General features: G+C 45.4%; 1 protein-coding gene across 1 annotated transcript in view; it reads right to left on the bottom strand.

Moving 5' to 3' along the window:
* MYO6 (myosin VI) overlaps window positions 1-7,332 on the bottom strand; it is a 105,613-nt gene extending 98,281 nt beyond the window's left edge. The window contains exon 1 of the mRNA XM_084283691.1: window positions 7,311-7,332. The gene's annotated coding sequence lies outside the window, so the exon portion shown is untranslated. The remainder of the gene's footprint in view (window positions 1-7,310) is intronic.
* Between the last annotated feature and the right edge of the window lie 5,621 nt (window positions 7,333-12,953).

Here is a 12,953-nt window from a genome sequence, read left to right on the forward strand (position 1 = left end):
CACCGAAAACAACTAATCTGTAATAGCTGGTTTTGTTTGAAATTAAACATATTTCCACAGCCATCTGATGCACTCCAAGCCTGTACTTCTCATGTGGATTCCCGATCTCTTTTTTTACTTAAAATCTAAAAATTAAAAGTCAGGAAACAATAGAATTGCATTCTTTGAAGGCATAAATACATTCTCCATTTAAAGAGCTCAGGATTTGATCCAGGACCGTAACAGAAGGGTTTGCAACAGAAGCTGCATTTAAAAAAAAAAAAAAAAAGTCTGTGAATCAGTTTAATATCTTAAAACCACTGAAAGTCTATGAATCAGTTTAGTATCTTAAAACCACTGATCATCTGATGTCTAAATGAACAGACACACGACCCTGTGTCAACAGAAATAAAGGAGCTGACTTCCCAGGCTTGTAAAAGATATTTTTTTTTGTTACAATTTACAAGAAATCTGATACAATATTTAGTAAATAAGTAAATGCCTTAAAAAGAAAAGGGGGAAAGCTGTAAGGATTTAAACTGAAAGAGCACATGGCCAAAATATTGTTTGTATTTATCATTATTGCTTTGGTGTTGAATATACTGACATGTAACTTAGCATGTAATACACAAATCTCCATAGCATCAGATGCCACATTGAAAGCCTGTATCTTCATTTATAATAGAAAAAGACCACTGCATCTCCAAGGAAAGCAGTGGTTTAGTCCATGGCACTGCAAAAAACACGTTCTGTGGGTGTTGACCTTTCAAGCAAGACATGACTTGTACAGCACGATAGCAGACTAAGAAACTTCATGTTTAAGATTCCTCTCCCTAAGCTGGTAGAAATAATCTTTTTCCTTGGAAAGATGTGGAACTTCAAAACAAAACATAAAACAGCAAGCAAAATTTGTTTCAGATTATCATCAGAACATGATAGGAAACATCTTTGAAAGGGCATCCTTCCTCTAATCAAAATTTAAAATTTGTTCTTGTATAAATGACCTAGAAAATACTGAGATGTTACACTACTTTCAAAAGCTGAGAACGCATTTCCAAACAGCTGAAAGAAAATATTTTAAATTTATGGCACTCATGCAGTGAACCAAACCCGAGCTCAAGGTCCATATAATCTGAAATTGTGCGTCTGACTGTGACTAATTTCAGATGCTTGCGAAGATGCAGGAGTGCTCTAACTGGATCACCGTTAAGACAAACATCACCTCACCACCTCTGAAACTTCTTCCAATTCTCCTGTACACTTTGTTCCTAGCAATTCTGATTTAATACAACTCTGACAAATGAGCCCATTTCTCTTCTGTCTCCTGGGAGCTGAGAAATTCGAAACAGCGTTCTTCCCATGGCCAGGAGAAGATCGGTTCCTGAACTCTGTAAAAGCATTAAAGTCTTAATGAAAATAGCTTACTCGCAGCAAAAAGCAAATAAGGACAATCAAGCGATGATGAAACACGCACATGTGTGCCCACAAATGAATCCACAGCTGGCAGGTCTATTTTTAGAAGAAAAAAATAAAAGAGGAGGAGTAGATGGGCCTGGCAGACTGCTCATCAAAAGGCAAACCCACGAGTAAAGGACGGAAACACGGCGTCATCCCTGCAGCACCCACATAAACAACGCTCCCTGCGCCACGGCACGAGCATACGACACGCTGCCATTCATGGACCTGAACACCTGCTGAAAGGGCGAGCTGCACGAGCACAGGAAAGGCTTTCAATGATCGGAAAACACCGCAGAAATAACAAAAAGTAGACAAAGATTTATCTCCTCTGCTTCCCTACCTTTGTATATGATCCAAAATAAGGAGAAAAAAAAAACAGTAGGAATAAAATTCCTCTCCTCCACCCTCAAAAATCACCACATCTACTAAAAATAAGTACTGGTATCTTTACATAGTAATAAAGCTCCATGCTATTTTAGGACCCTCTGAAGTTCATGGTCCTGTAAAATCCCCTCCACAGTCCTGTTGTTCCAACTCTGAAAATCCCTCTGCATGCTCTTTATTTCTGCATTCCTCTCTGCAACAGGGCTAGTGAAGACAACAAAGGGTTACACAGGTTTCAAAGACTGCAAAAATGCTGCGGTTTCATGAGATGGGGTAAGCTGAACCAGTAACAATAACGTAATATAACAGGTAAACCCTTCATCTTCCGCCCCGTGTTTCTGTTCCTCACTACATACTCCTGCTGCCCGGCTGTATAGGGTCCAAAACTCATTATATCCCTCTGCAGCGGGGAGATGGAGAAGAGAGATTGTTTTTGTTGCCTTCTGCAAAGTCAGCAGTTTGCACGGACCGGTGGAGGAGCCCACTGAACACCAGAGCCGCTGGGAAGGGAGGGAATGGCAGCGGGAAGATTTCCTGCTTTCGGGGGCCCGGCAAGCAATTGCATCAGCCCAGCTATTCACAAAATTACAACCCTAGAGAATCATTAGAATCGAAGTTATTAAAATATTTGTTAGTATTTTCATTCCCTAATGCTTTGATCCTCGTCCTGGAAACTTTGCGGCACGGAAGCAGAACCTGCCTACACCAGAGGTTAATGCATACATTAAACTTTGCCCTAAGAGACCAGCTGCAGAGCGTGTCCCTCTCAAAACACTCCAGTGCCTCTTCTCAAACAAGCAGAGGGCTACAGGGGGCAGCTCCGGCGCGCCCACAAACAGCCACCCAGCTGAGAAAATGAAGATGCAGCAAAGCAGCCAAACTTTGCCCCCAACATTTTTATTGCTACCGTGTCTGCTGCTGGAGGGTGGGTGTGATGAACGAAGCGGGTGCGCTTGAATGAATTTGAAGCAACAAAGCTCAGATGGGAGCTCAAAAGCAGCGTGTCCCCTGCATCCTCACCCAGACTCAGGCACAGCAAGCGACCGGCCGCCCAGCGCTGCTGCCTCCTGCGTGGCTTCTGCTCGGGGTCGTGCCTGAGAGGGACACTGCTCCCCTATAAGAGACCTCTCCTGAAACATGGTTACGAAAATACCACCTTCTGGTCAGGTTTCTGAGCAACTGGGAAGGAACCCAAGATCAGCAAAACTTTGTCACGTGTGATAATGGGAATTCTCTGAGCTATTTTTATGGATTCTTCAGATTTAATTCAGGAAGCTGTTGCTACCAATACAGCCAAAAAACTAGTTGATATGAGAGAGCTTTTTGTGAAACACTGACTTTGTTACAATCCCTGTTCCTCTTTTTTTCACCCACAGGTCAAATTGGTCTGCTAAATGATGTTAGTTACAAAAAAAAGGCAAATTCCTTTAGAAAATTAAATATTTATCCACTATGTAAATAATATTATTAATTTCTCCATCTGTCTTTGCAAAAATAATTCAGCAAGCTCACTGCATGAACTGCAATGTTGCTTCAAAAAGCAAATAAAAGTTTTGCTTTATTTGATATTTAAAAGGCCTTTTGTTGATTACTTAGGAGTTCAGGGTTCACCCAGAGTTCCAGCTGAAGACCGGGAACTTTTCTGTCGATTCTTGTAAAAGCAAACTGGACCCTGAGACCTCCACATACAAATGTAGCCCCTCTCCAGCTCCCTAGCCCCTCTCTGTCTCTAGCAGCCACCAACCCATACGACCACCGTGCTACCAGAAGCAGCTGCGATGCCTGCGAGAGCTGCACTCGAGGCTGTGACAGCAGGGTAAACACAGCCAGGCTGCAACTCATTCCTCGTCCCTCACTCACTGGAAAAAAACTGAGAGTGCTGCAGGGGGTCCCACACCACCTTCCACGAGGCCACGTTCACTGGTCCACACTTCATTTACAGGCGGCAATTCAAAACCAGCATTTTCCCACGTGTTCTTTCTATTATTAGTGCCCGTCAATACTGCAGAAATACATCTTTAAGTCTCAGTCACAATCACAGCACAAACCTACATGCACGATATGCTGTGTTAAAGTGTTACATCACTGATCAATTGTTATCTGTCTGTGCATAGTTTAAAAAGCAGAACCAAAATGAGGGTACCTAAACAAATGCACTCTGTTTTAAAAAGAAAATTAGATCGGACTTGTGGACTGGTGATTCTTTAAAAGTGATTCAGAACAAAAGACTGTAAATTTGAACACAGATTATACAGCATACAGTATATACTACAGTAGATGACAAATGGCTCTGTTTCTATTCCTCTGAGTTTTGTGGTTTAAATCACAGTCTGATCCCAAACCTACATTTCCTACAAGATTACAGGCTGCACCCTTAAACCACAGCATTTTGTTGTTGAATGCCACAATATGCATTCAGCCTTGACACTACTTTAAACAAAATGCATTAAGCTGCAACATCAGATCACCAGAAATAACTGAAAGAATCCAGCTCAGTATCACAGAAATTGCATTTCTTTTGAGCACTCAAATGACTTTTTCCAGGAAGAACTCAAGTTCAAGTTTTTCCTGAAGAACTCAAGTTCAAACCTCTGCACAGGAATGAGTTGTGAGGAAAGTCTTTAATACATCCTTAATACAAGTCCTATTCTATTTTCAAAAACCTTCCCAAAAGGGAGGCTCCACAAGCTCAGTTTGTCCCAGATTTTCCCAAAGCACAACCACTGTTACTATCTAAATCAAATCCTCAGTACAGACTAGTTCCATCTTTTTCGATATAATCACTGACAGACAAAAACTCAGTAATGATAAGGCTGTAGGATCTTCTTATCCCTGACCTTGACCTCTTTCTGCTGGAACTGAGCTTGCTTGGCCTTTGTAGGCTATGCTTTCCAAACACGCATAGCCTCTGAAGATCACACTTTCCAAACCCTTCCTGAACCTTGATGACAATTTCTTCCAGACCATAGTTCACATTTATGTTCCCTAAAGGACAGAAGCCAAAACGAAACACATTATATTATCAACTCAGACATCACTAGATCCAAAAGTTAGGTGATAAACTTTCACGTTACTGCATCCCGCTGCTTGCTGCCATCCCCCCGAGCCCTCAGACCCATCTCCACAGCATTGCTGCCGGGTGGGCTTTACCCATCTGCACTACGGGATCTCCTTCCTGAACACAGTATTTTGTGCTTGAACACAGCCATTGAAATTGGCACTGCCTGAGCCGCCTTTCCCGTTTGATGACAGCATGTAACCACTCCTCGAGAGCAATCCCCTACCCCAAAGCTGTATCTAGGCCTGGTCCCTTTGGCTCAGCTGTTCCCAAATACTTCAGATGAACAAATAATGTCCCTAAAAGCAGACGTTCGGGGTCAGACAGCAGGTCTGCTGCTTCCACTGAGCTGCCTGGAGTCCTGAATGCCTAGAATACAAAAATTTGGTAAACACCTGAGGGTATTTTGCCAGCATACTCTCCCTGGCTCCATCCACAGCTCAGCAAACCCCAGGGCTGCAGCAGATAAGAAGGGGGGGGACTTAGGGGATTTTTCTGCTATGAATTTGTCCGGCTGCTTTTTATGTCCCTTTGAACTTTCAGCATCCACATGCTTCAGAAAGGATTTCCAAAGCTTAAGTAGCTACACACTGGGTAAGTAAAAAACACCCCTTTTGTTTTGAACCTGCCAGCTTAATCTCATGCTTTGACATTTTGTACTGAAAGCAGCAATAAAAAAAATATTCTCTTCTCACCTTTGCCACATCGCTTGCACCATCATCTATCACATTTCCCCATCAAAATCCCTGAAACCCCAAAGTTTTCCTTGGACCAGCATAATTAAACACCAAGAGAGGATGAAGGTTAGTCTGAGTCACGAGACCTTCTTCGCCTTCGCAGACCAGGCACGGGGAGCCAGGACTAAACCTTGGTTCTGGGAGCAGCTCGGTTAATGTGTCCAAAAACTGACCCAGCATCACACAGCAGCGCGTGGCGACCCCCGATTCCGAGGGTCGCAGTTCTCAGGACAGATTATGCACAAACACCCACTCAGGCTGGAAATACGGGGGTGGGGGAATTAGTTCAACTTCTGGGCTAATACTGAGATGCTTTTTACTTCAGGAAGCTAATAAGCCTCGCAGCAAACTTTACTGCCTTTATATTTTCACAAAGGCATAACTGTGCTTCCACTAAATAGTTTATTAACTTACACGCACTGAAAACACATCCGCTAAAAATACAGACTAAGTCCTAATTTCTACTTCTGAAGCCTCTGCAGTGTTGTTTTTACTAACTTTTACTGTTTTTACTAACTTTTACTGATATTTACTCCTCCAACTCAGCAATAAACCTGTGTCTTTTTTTCCTTTGTAGTTGCTTTATAAAATTTATGCTCCTTATCTAACTTGTGCATGGCACTTAAGAAAACAGTGCAAGACAACATTTATTTACACTTGTACAAACAGCACAAGGAAAATTGTGATCATTTCTATAGTTCCCAGGATTTTTTTCCCTAGCATTCTTCTCTCTCTCTTGAAAACAAGAACTGTGGGTTAATCTTAAATGAGGCGTTCATCTCTACCCCTGTTAATATGCCACTTTTGTAGGAGAAGGAAGGCTGAAGGCTGTGGCCAACCTTTGCCCTCCGGTGACTGCTAACCCAGTCCAGAGGCCACTCGGCCGCCTCGTGATGCCAAACAAACCGTGAGGAATGGGACGGCTCCAAAGAGCTCCCCTTCCTTCCAGGAACCAGGCAGGACACTAGGGCTGAAGTCAGCAGAGTGTAAACGAAATAACAGGTAGCAACCAGGCAGCCCGTGATCTCCTCATTTAGCTCTTTCATTTTCACAGCCGGCAATGGGGCTGGCTGCTTAGGAATCCGCCTGCCGTGCACCGGGCAAGCAGCAACAACACCAACCAGGCACCGCAAGCCGCACCGGAGCCTTCCCATGAAGCCAGGAATGCGAATGGCAGGCGTCAGACACTGGGTTTTGGTAGGGGCGAGCCCTGTGGTCCTCGAGCTGCTTCCCCAAAGCGCAGCCTGCTGCAGGACCTCGAGCAGACGATGTGCTCTGAGGGACGATGAGGGTCGGGTCCAGCTCTGGAGAAGTTTTACGTCCCTGGCAATGCCAGCCCTGCCGGCACCGAAATGTTTGCAAAGGGGGAGTTTGGATGAAGCTCGCTGTAACTTAGCGCGCATAGCATTTTACGGGGGATGATACTTAGAAAAAAAAAAAAAAAAAACACACACAAACACGAACCCAGTGACATTTCAAATGACACCTCGCCGTGCAATGCCCTGCTTTCGGCTAGGACAGAGCGGAGCGAGCCCACCACAAGCCCTTAGACCCAAGGCAGCACCTGGCGAGGAAGGCCCGGCTGCACCCAGCTCCCCGCAGCCAGGGCTGCGGGGGAGGGCTCCCCTTTTTCCCTGCCACCCCCTCGGATCCCTCCCCGTGCCCTGCCGCCCCTTCCTCCCTTCCCCCGGTACCTGCCCAGCCCTGCCGCGGCCACCCCGCTCCAGCTCCGCGCCCGGCCGCCGCTGCGCTGCGCTGCTCTGCGCCGCCCCCGCCCCCGCCCCTGCCCCCGCCTGGCCCGGCCCGGCGCGGCGCGGCCCGGCCGGCAGCACGGCACGTCAGCGGCACGGGGCGGGGAAGGGCAGCAGCAGGAGGAGGAGGAGGAGGAGGAGGAGGAGGAGGAGGAGGAGGAGGAGGAGGAAGAGCAGCCCGGGCCCGCCGCCCTTCCCCCGAGCTGCCCCGCAGCGGGGGAGGGGGGCTGAGGGGGCCCCTGCGGCCTGCTGCGAAACGCCGCGCAGGGGCTGGCTCGGGGCTCCGCCGAGCTTTGCTAGGGGCGATTTGTTCTTTTTTTATTATTATTTTCTCTTTTCTCTTTCTTTTTTGGACCGCTGTGGTTATGTAGAGTGTTGGGCTTGTGTGAATTGACCATATAGCTTGTAAAGGAGGGTGTGCGGTATTTGGTGGCTCTCGTGCTGCAGAAAGCCGTGGAAGATGAATGAAAACCGCCCCGAGTCGTTCGTGTTGGAAAAGTCCTCTAAGGTCATCAGGTCCAACAAGTCCACCACAAAACCATGTCCCTAAGCACCACATCTACAGGTTCTCTTGAAGACCTCCAGGGACGGTGACTCAGCCGCTTCCCTGGGCAGCTGGTTCCAACGCTTTACAACCCTTTCAGTAAAGAAATTTCTCATAATATCACAGAATCGTTAAGACTGGAAAAAACTTTTTGACCTCTAAGATCATCTGCTCCAACCACCCCCTACCACCAGTATCACCCACTAAGCCATGTCTCCAAGCACCACGCCCAACCTTTCCTTGAACACCACCAGGGACGGTGACTCCACCACCTCCCTGGGCAACCCATCCCAGTGCCTGACTGCTCCTTCTGAGAAGAAATGTCTCCTTGTTTCCAACCTGAACCTCCCCTGGAGCAACTTCAGGCCATTTTTTCTTGTTTTATCACTTGGTGCATGGGAAAAGAGCCCGATCCCCACCTCGCTGTTGCTTCTCCCCCTGCTGTTCTCACTGCTGTGACCACCCTTATTTCTGGGGATCCACAGATACATCGTGAGCCCTGTGTCACACAACGTGGAGAGGCCAGGATGGTGCCCATTGCACAGTGCACGTGCCAGCTGCCCTGCCCTCACGTCCACTGACATCCACGTCACCCTGTGGGCTTTCTCGCCCGCGCCCAGCTGTTTACCCCAGGGGCTGCCAGCAGCAAGCCAGCGTGATGCAAGAGCGCGACCTGGCCGGGCAGCGTTGCACCATACCTGAGCTGCGCGTCACTCCGCCGAGGACACGTGCAGCCAGCCCTCCTTAAGCATCTGTGTGAGTCCTGTATCACCTCCCCAGCCCTTGGGTTCAGCGGCATTCTTCACATCACCCGCTGGTTCGTCAGTTTGCCCATAAACACTTGGCTTCTTTTCATGCGGTACTTGGTGAGCGGCACTATTATCCTGATTGTGTGTGCAGCGCCTCCGTGCCGTCTACCTGGGCACCATAAAATTCTTGTACTTCTTGGTACAAACCAACCAGGCGTGCTTCCCTTTGTGCCCTTTGTAACGTTTGGAAAACCCCAGGATGCTCGGAGTACAGTCACTGCTAACAAATTTAAATAAAATATTTTCTTCCAGCCCTTATCTTCCTCTGTAGATATGCCAGTCCTAACTGCATGGCCTCTTTCAGAGGCAAAGAGAAATCACAGGGAGTTTTCTAGGGAAGGGGTTCTGTCACAAAACGACATGAATGTGCACGTGGAAATGGAGTTGAGGAGCACAAAGCGTGCCAGTAATCCTGCAGCTCAGGCAAAGCACAGGTGGGAGTAAATCCTGTATCCAGATTATCATTCCTGTGCCTCATAAAACTTGCTATAAGCTTGTTTTGTTCTGTTTTAAACAGTACGCACACCTGCAAGGTGGCAAGCTGAATTGACAGTGGCATACTCATTTGACATAATATAAGAATGTTTAACAATTTTGGCAAAATGTTTCAAAACTTGTGGAGAATGGGAGTTTATCTGTGTCATAACCTTTAGGACAGTACTTTGTATGGTCAGTCTTACTTTTATCTGTAGAAGACAGATAAGAATAATCATTATCTGGGTAAAGTATATGGCTGGAAAACTAAATGAAAATGTAAATTTGATGACTGGATCAAAAAAAAAAAATGTTAGCAAAACAGGATACAGTGTCAGGAAATGGTCAACAAAATATTTTCTAGTGTAAACAAGGCAGCCAATCCTACTGGAAGTGCTGCGGAGCCGGGGACTATCTCACGATCTGAGCTGCCCCTCCCTGCCGAGGAGGAGCGAGTTGCTGCTCTCTCCCTTTCTTCTCCCTGGGAATTCTAAAAATAACTCAAGACACAGCAGTGTTTGTTCTGTAAATCTTCTGGGGAGATAGAGGAAAATTCACACAAGTGAAATATGAGTGCAGGAACTTCAACCTAAGCAAAAGGACAAAAGGATGAAAGAGAAATCAGGCAAAATGTATTTTAGCATTGCCATTTTCTCCAGGTAAGGAGGCAGGCAGGAAGCATTTCAGATGCCATTCCTAGGAAAGCTCAGCTGAAACCAGAGAGGCTGGTCAGTCTGAGGCTTTTCACAACACCAGGAACAGCAAGGATAGCTTGGAGACTCAAAACAGTTTTTGCTAAAAAGCTCTTTTAGACTACTGATATTTATAAGGGGCAGACACAGCTCAGTATCTGTGGGGAAGCCCAGGGTGCGAGTACCATGGCTCAGGTCTTCCTGTGCCTCTGTCACGTGGCAGAACCACAGCAGTGTGCCCATTCAAAGGTCACCAGGCACAGGTGATATTTGTAGGAATAGCCGTCCTCCAGCTGCAGGTTCACACGTTACCTGTTGCTCTACAAGGGCCTGTTGGAATGAGCTAGAAATATATTGGCACATCTTCAGCAAGTTTGTGGATGACACCAAGCTGAGGGGTGCAGTTGACAGGCTTGAGGGAAGGGCTGCCATCCAGAGGGACCTGGACAGGCTTGAGAGGTGGGCCTGTGTGAGTCTTGTGAGGTTCAATAAGGCCAAGTGCAAGGTCCTGCATGTGGGTCAGGGCAGTCCCCAGTATGATTACAGGCTGGGTGAGGAATGGATGGAGAGCGGCCCTGCAGAGAAGGGCTTAGGTATGCTGCTGGCAAATTGGATATGAGCCAGCAGTGCATGCTTGCAGCCAACCGTATCCCGGGTTGCATCAAGAGCAGCATGGCCAGCAGGGCAAGGGAGATGATTCTCCCCCTCTGCTCTGCTCTCATGAGACCCCACCTGGAGTGCTGTGTTCAGATCTGGGGCCCCCAGTGCAAGACAGACAAGGACCTGTTAGAGTGGGTCTTGAGGAGGGCCTTTCCTATGAGGAAGAGTTGGAAGAATTGGGGTTGTTCAGCCTGGAGAAGGCTCTCAGGAGACCTTATGGTGGCCTTTCAATGTATAAAGGAGGGTTACAAGAAGTATCATACATAGGAAAAAATTTTTACCAGGTCCTGTAGTGACAGGACAAGGAGCAAGAGTTTTAAACCAAAAGGTTGTCACAGGAACAGGTTGCCCAGAGAAGCTGTGGATGCCCCATCCCTGGAGGTGTTCGAGGCCAAGCTGGATGGGGCTTTGGGCAACCTGGTCTGGTGGGAGGTGTCCCTGCCCATGGCAGGGGGGTTGGAACTGGATGGTCTTTAAGGTCCCTTCCAACCCAAACCATTCTGTGATCCTATGATCCTAAACGTGCAAAAGTGATACATGCACTAGAAAGCCTACCAGGAATCCCATGAGCATACCAAAGGCAGAAAGATTACTGAAATGAGGCAGTGCAGTATTTTAACAAAACTATCAAAGTGCACCTGTTCCTCCTTGCTGAACTGACAAAGAACTGACAACATTCCAGATGTCCAGGGTGTCTTAATTCACACAGATATTGAAACTATTTAAGTTTGAATTTGGGAGTTGCAGATTATAGTAAACAGTTGCTGTTTTCAAAGTTGCCACATAAAAAAAAAAAAAAAAAAAAGTATGGTAATTGCATGGGCCGCTCCATTGTGTCAGATTTGGTGAATGACAGAGTATTGAAAGGATAAGCAGGTAAAGGATCCCACGTGACTTCTTAGAAAACCCTGGGAGGATATTATGCATGTTTGCATTTCAAAGAATATCAAGCAGCGTCCTGCCTATTTAAATTTTTCTGAGTTAGTTCTTATTTATAACTTATTTATTCTTATTATTATAACTTGGTTGGTAAGATTTAGACCAACTAAATACCAAAAGGTAAAGGCTCTCACTCTTATGTGGCTGGAGATTTCCCTACTGAGATGGATGTTCTCAAGTTGTTTGTATTGTGATTGTTAAGATTCTCTCTGCAGACTTTATTATGGAAAATTAAATGCAAAAATCAGGTTTGACATCAACTACAAGCCTTTAGACAGAAAGCTTGTGTTTAAATCGCATTGTAATTACCTAGGTTTCACTGTGGGTTACACGTAGCTTCAACTGTGTAACACAATGCATGTAACGAGTAAAGTTCTGCCTGTAGAAATGTCCATGGGCATTGACTTAAGTCACAGCCAACAACTTAATGAGGCCAGAAGTTCATTTACTTTATGCTGCTTTGTTGGCATATTCCAAATATATATGTGTAATGTTACTACACTGTATCTGTGTAACGTGGGCATGTTATAATACCTCAAACCTGTTAACATCAACTATTGGAGTTTCCTGCCTGTTGCGTGTAATGTTGAGTGTAAATTACAGTGTAATGCCTTGGTACTCCCTAAAATTATTTTATATTTTTGCAATAAATTTCTGAAGAAAAAAGCTAAAAATGCTGAAGTCATCATCCCACTGGCTTTCAGTGTTTTGGGTTACCCGTGAGGTGGTTCTAGATGTACCTTTCCCAGCTGCCAACTTAGTCCTGTCAGCACAACTAATCAGTTATTTACCTAGATAAGGAATAGCTTGTTCAGATGTTTGCAAAAAATAAAAATAAAAATAAAAATAAAAATTCTAACCGGCTCAAGGTTTAGTAGTTTATGTTCAAGAAAAGACAAGAAATTTTGCTGGGATTTCAGCAATAGTATACTTACCGATTCCAAAATTATATTCCTTTCAGAATCAAACTTCGGTTTCTTTCCAAGGAAGCTTTCTATAGATAAGAGCCATTCAATTCCATATCATGTAAATTATTCACTGGAAATGGGTGTGTAAGTCATTTTTATCTGGTCCCTTTCACTTATTGTTATATGTGTGTACATACTTCTCTGATTTTGACAGCTGTGCAAAGATATTTTTCCCTTTCTTCCCTGTAGACTTTGCACGAACCCCTCCTTTAACCACAGCTAATTTTTTTCAGTACTCTGACTTCTCCACAGCCATTCCATCATCCAGCTGCTTCATTCAAGATGCAAATAAATTAGATATTATGGCTTAAGGCAACAGCTCCTATTTGAAGTCTTCCTATTGCATTTCAATTCAAAAGAAGTTTCTTCCTTTGTCTTATCAGACAACACGTTACTTAAGGAAGGTTGATTGTTTTGCATTTCCACCCCTAGCAATGTGCAATCAGTTTCTGAAGCTCTTTTTTGAGTGGGAGTAAGTCTCCCAGACCAGCCCCATTTCT

Source organism: Netta rufina (assembly GCF_964035555.1).
Source record: "Netta rufina genome assembly, chromosome: 3".
NCBI classification, from domain to species: domain Eukaryota; kingdom Metazoa; phylum Chordata; class Aves; order Anseriformes; family Anatidae; genus Netta; species Netta rufina.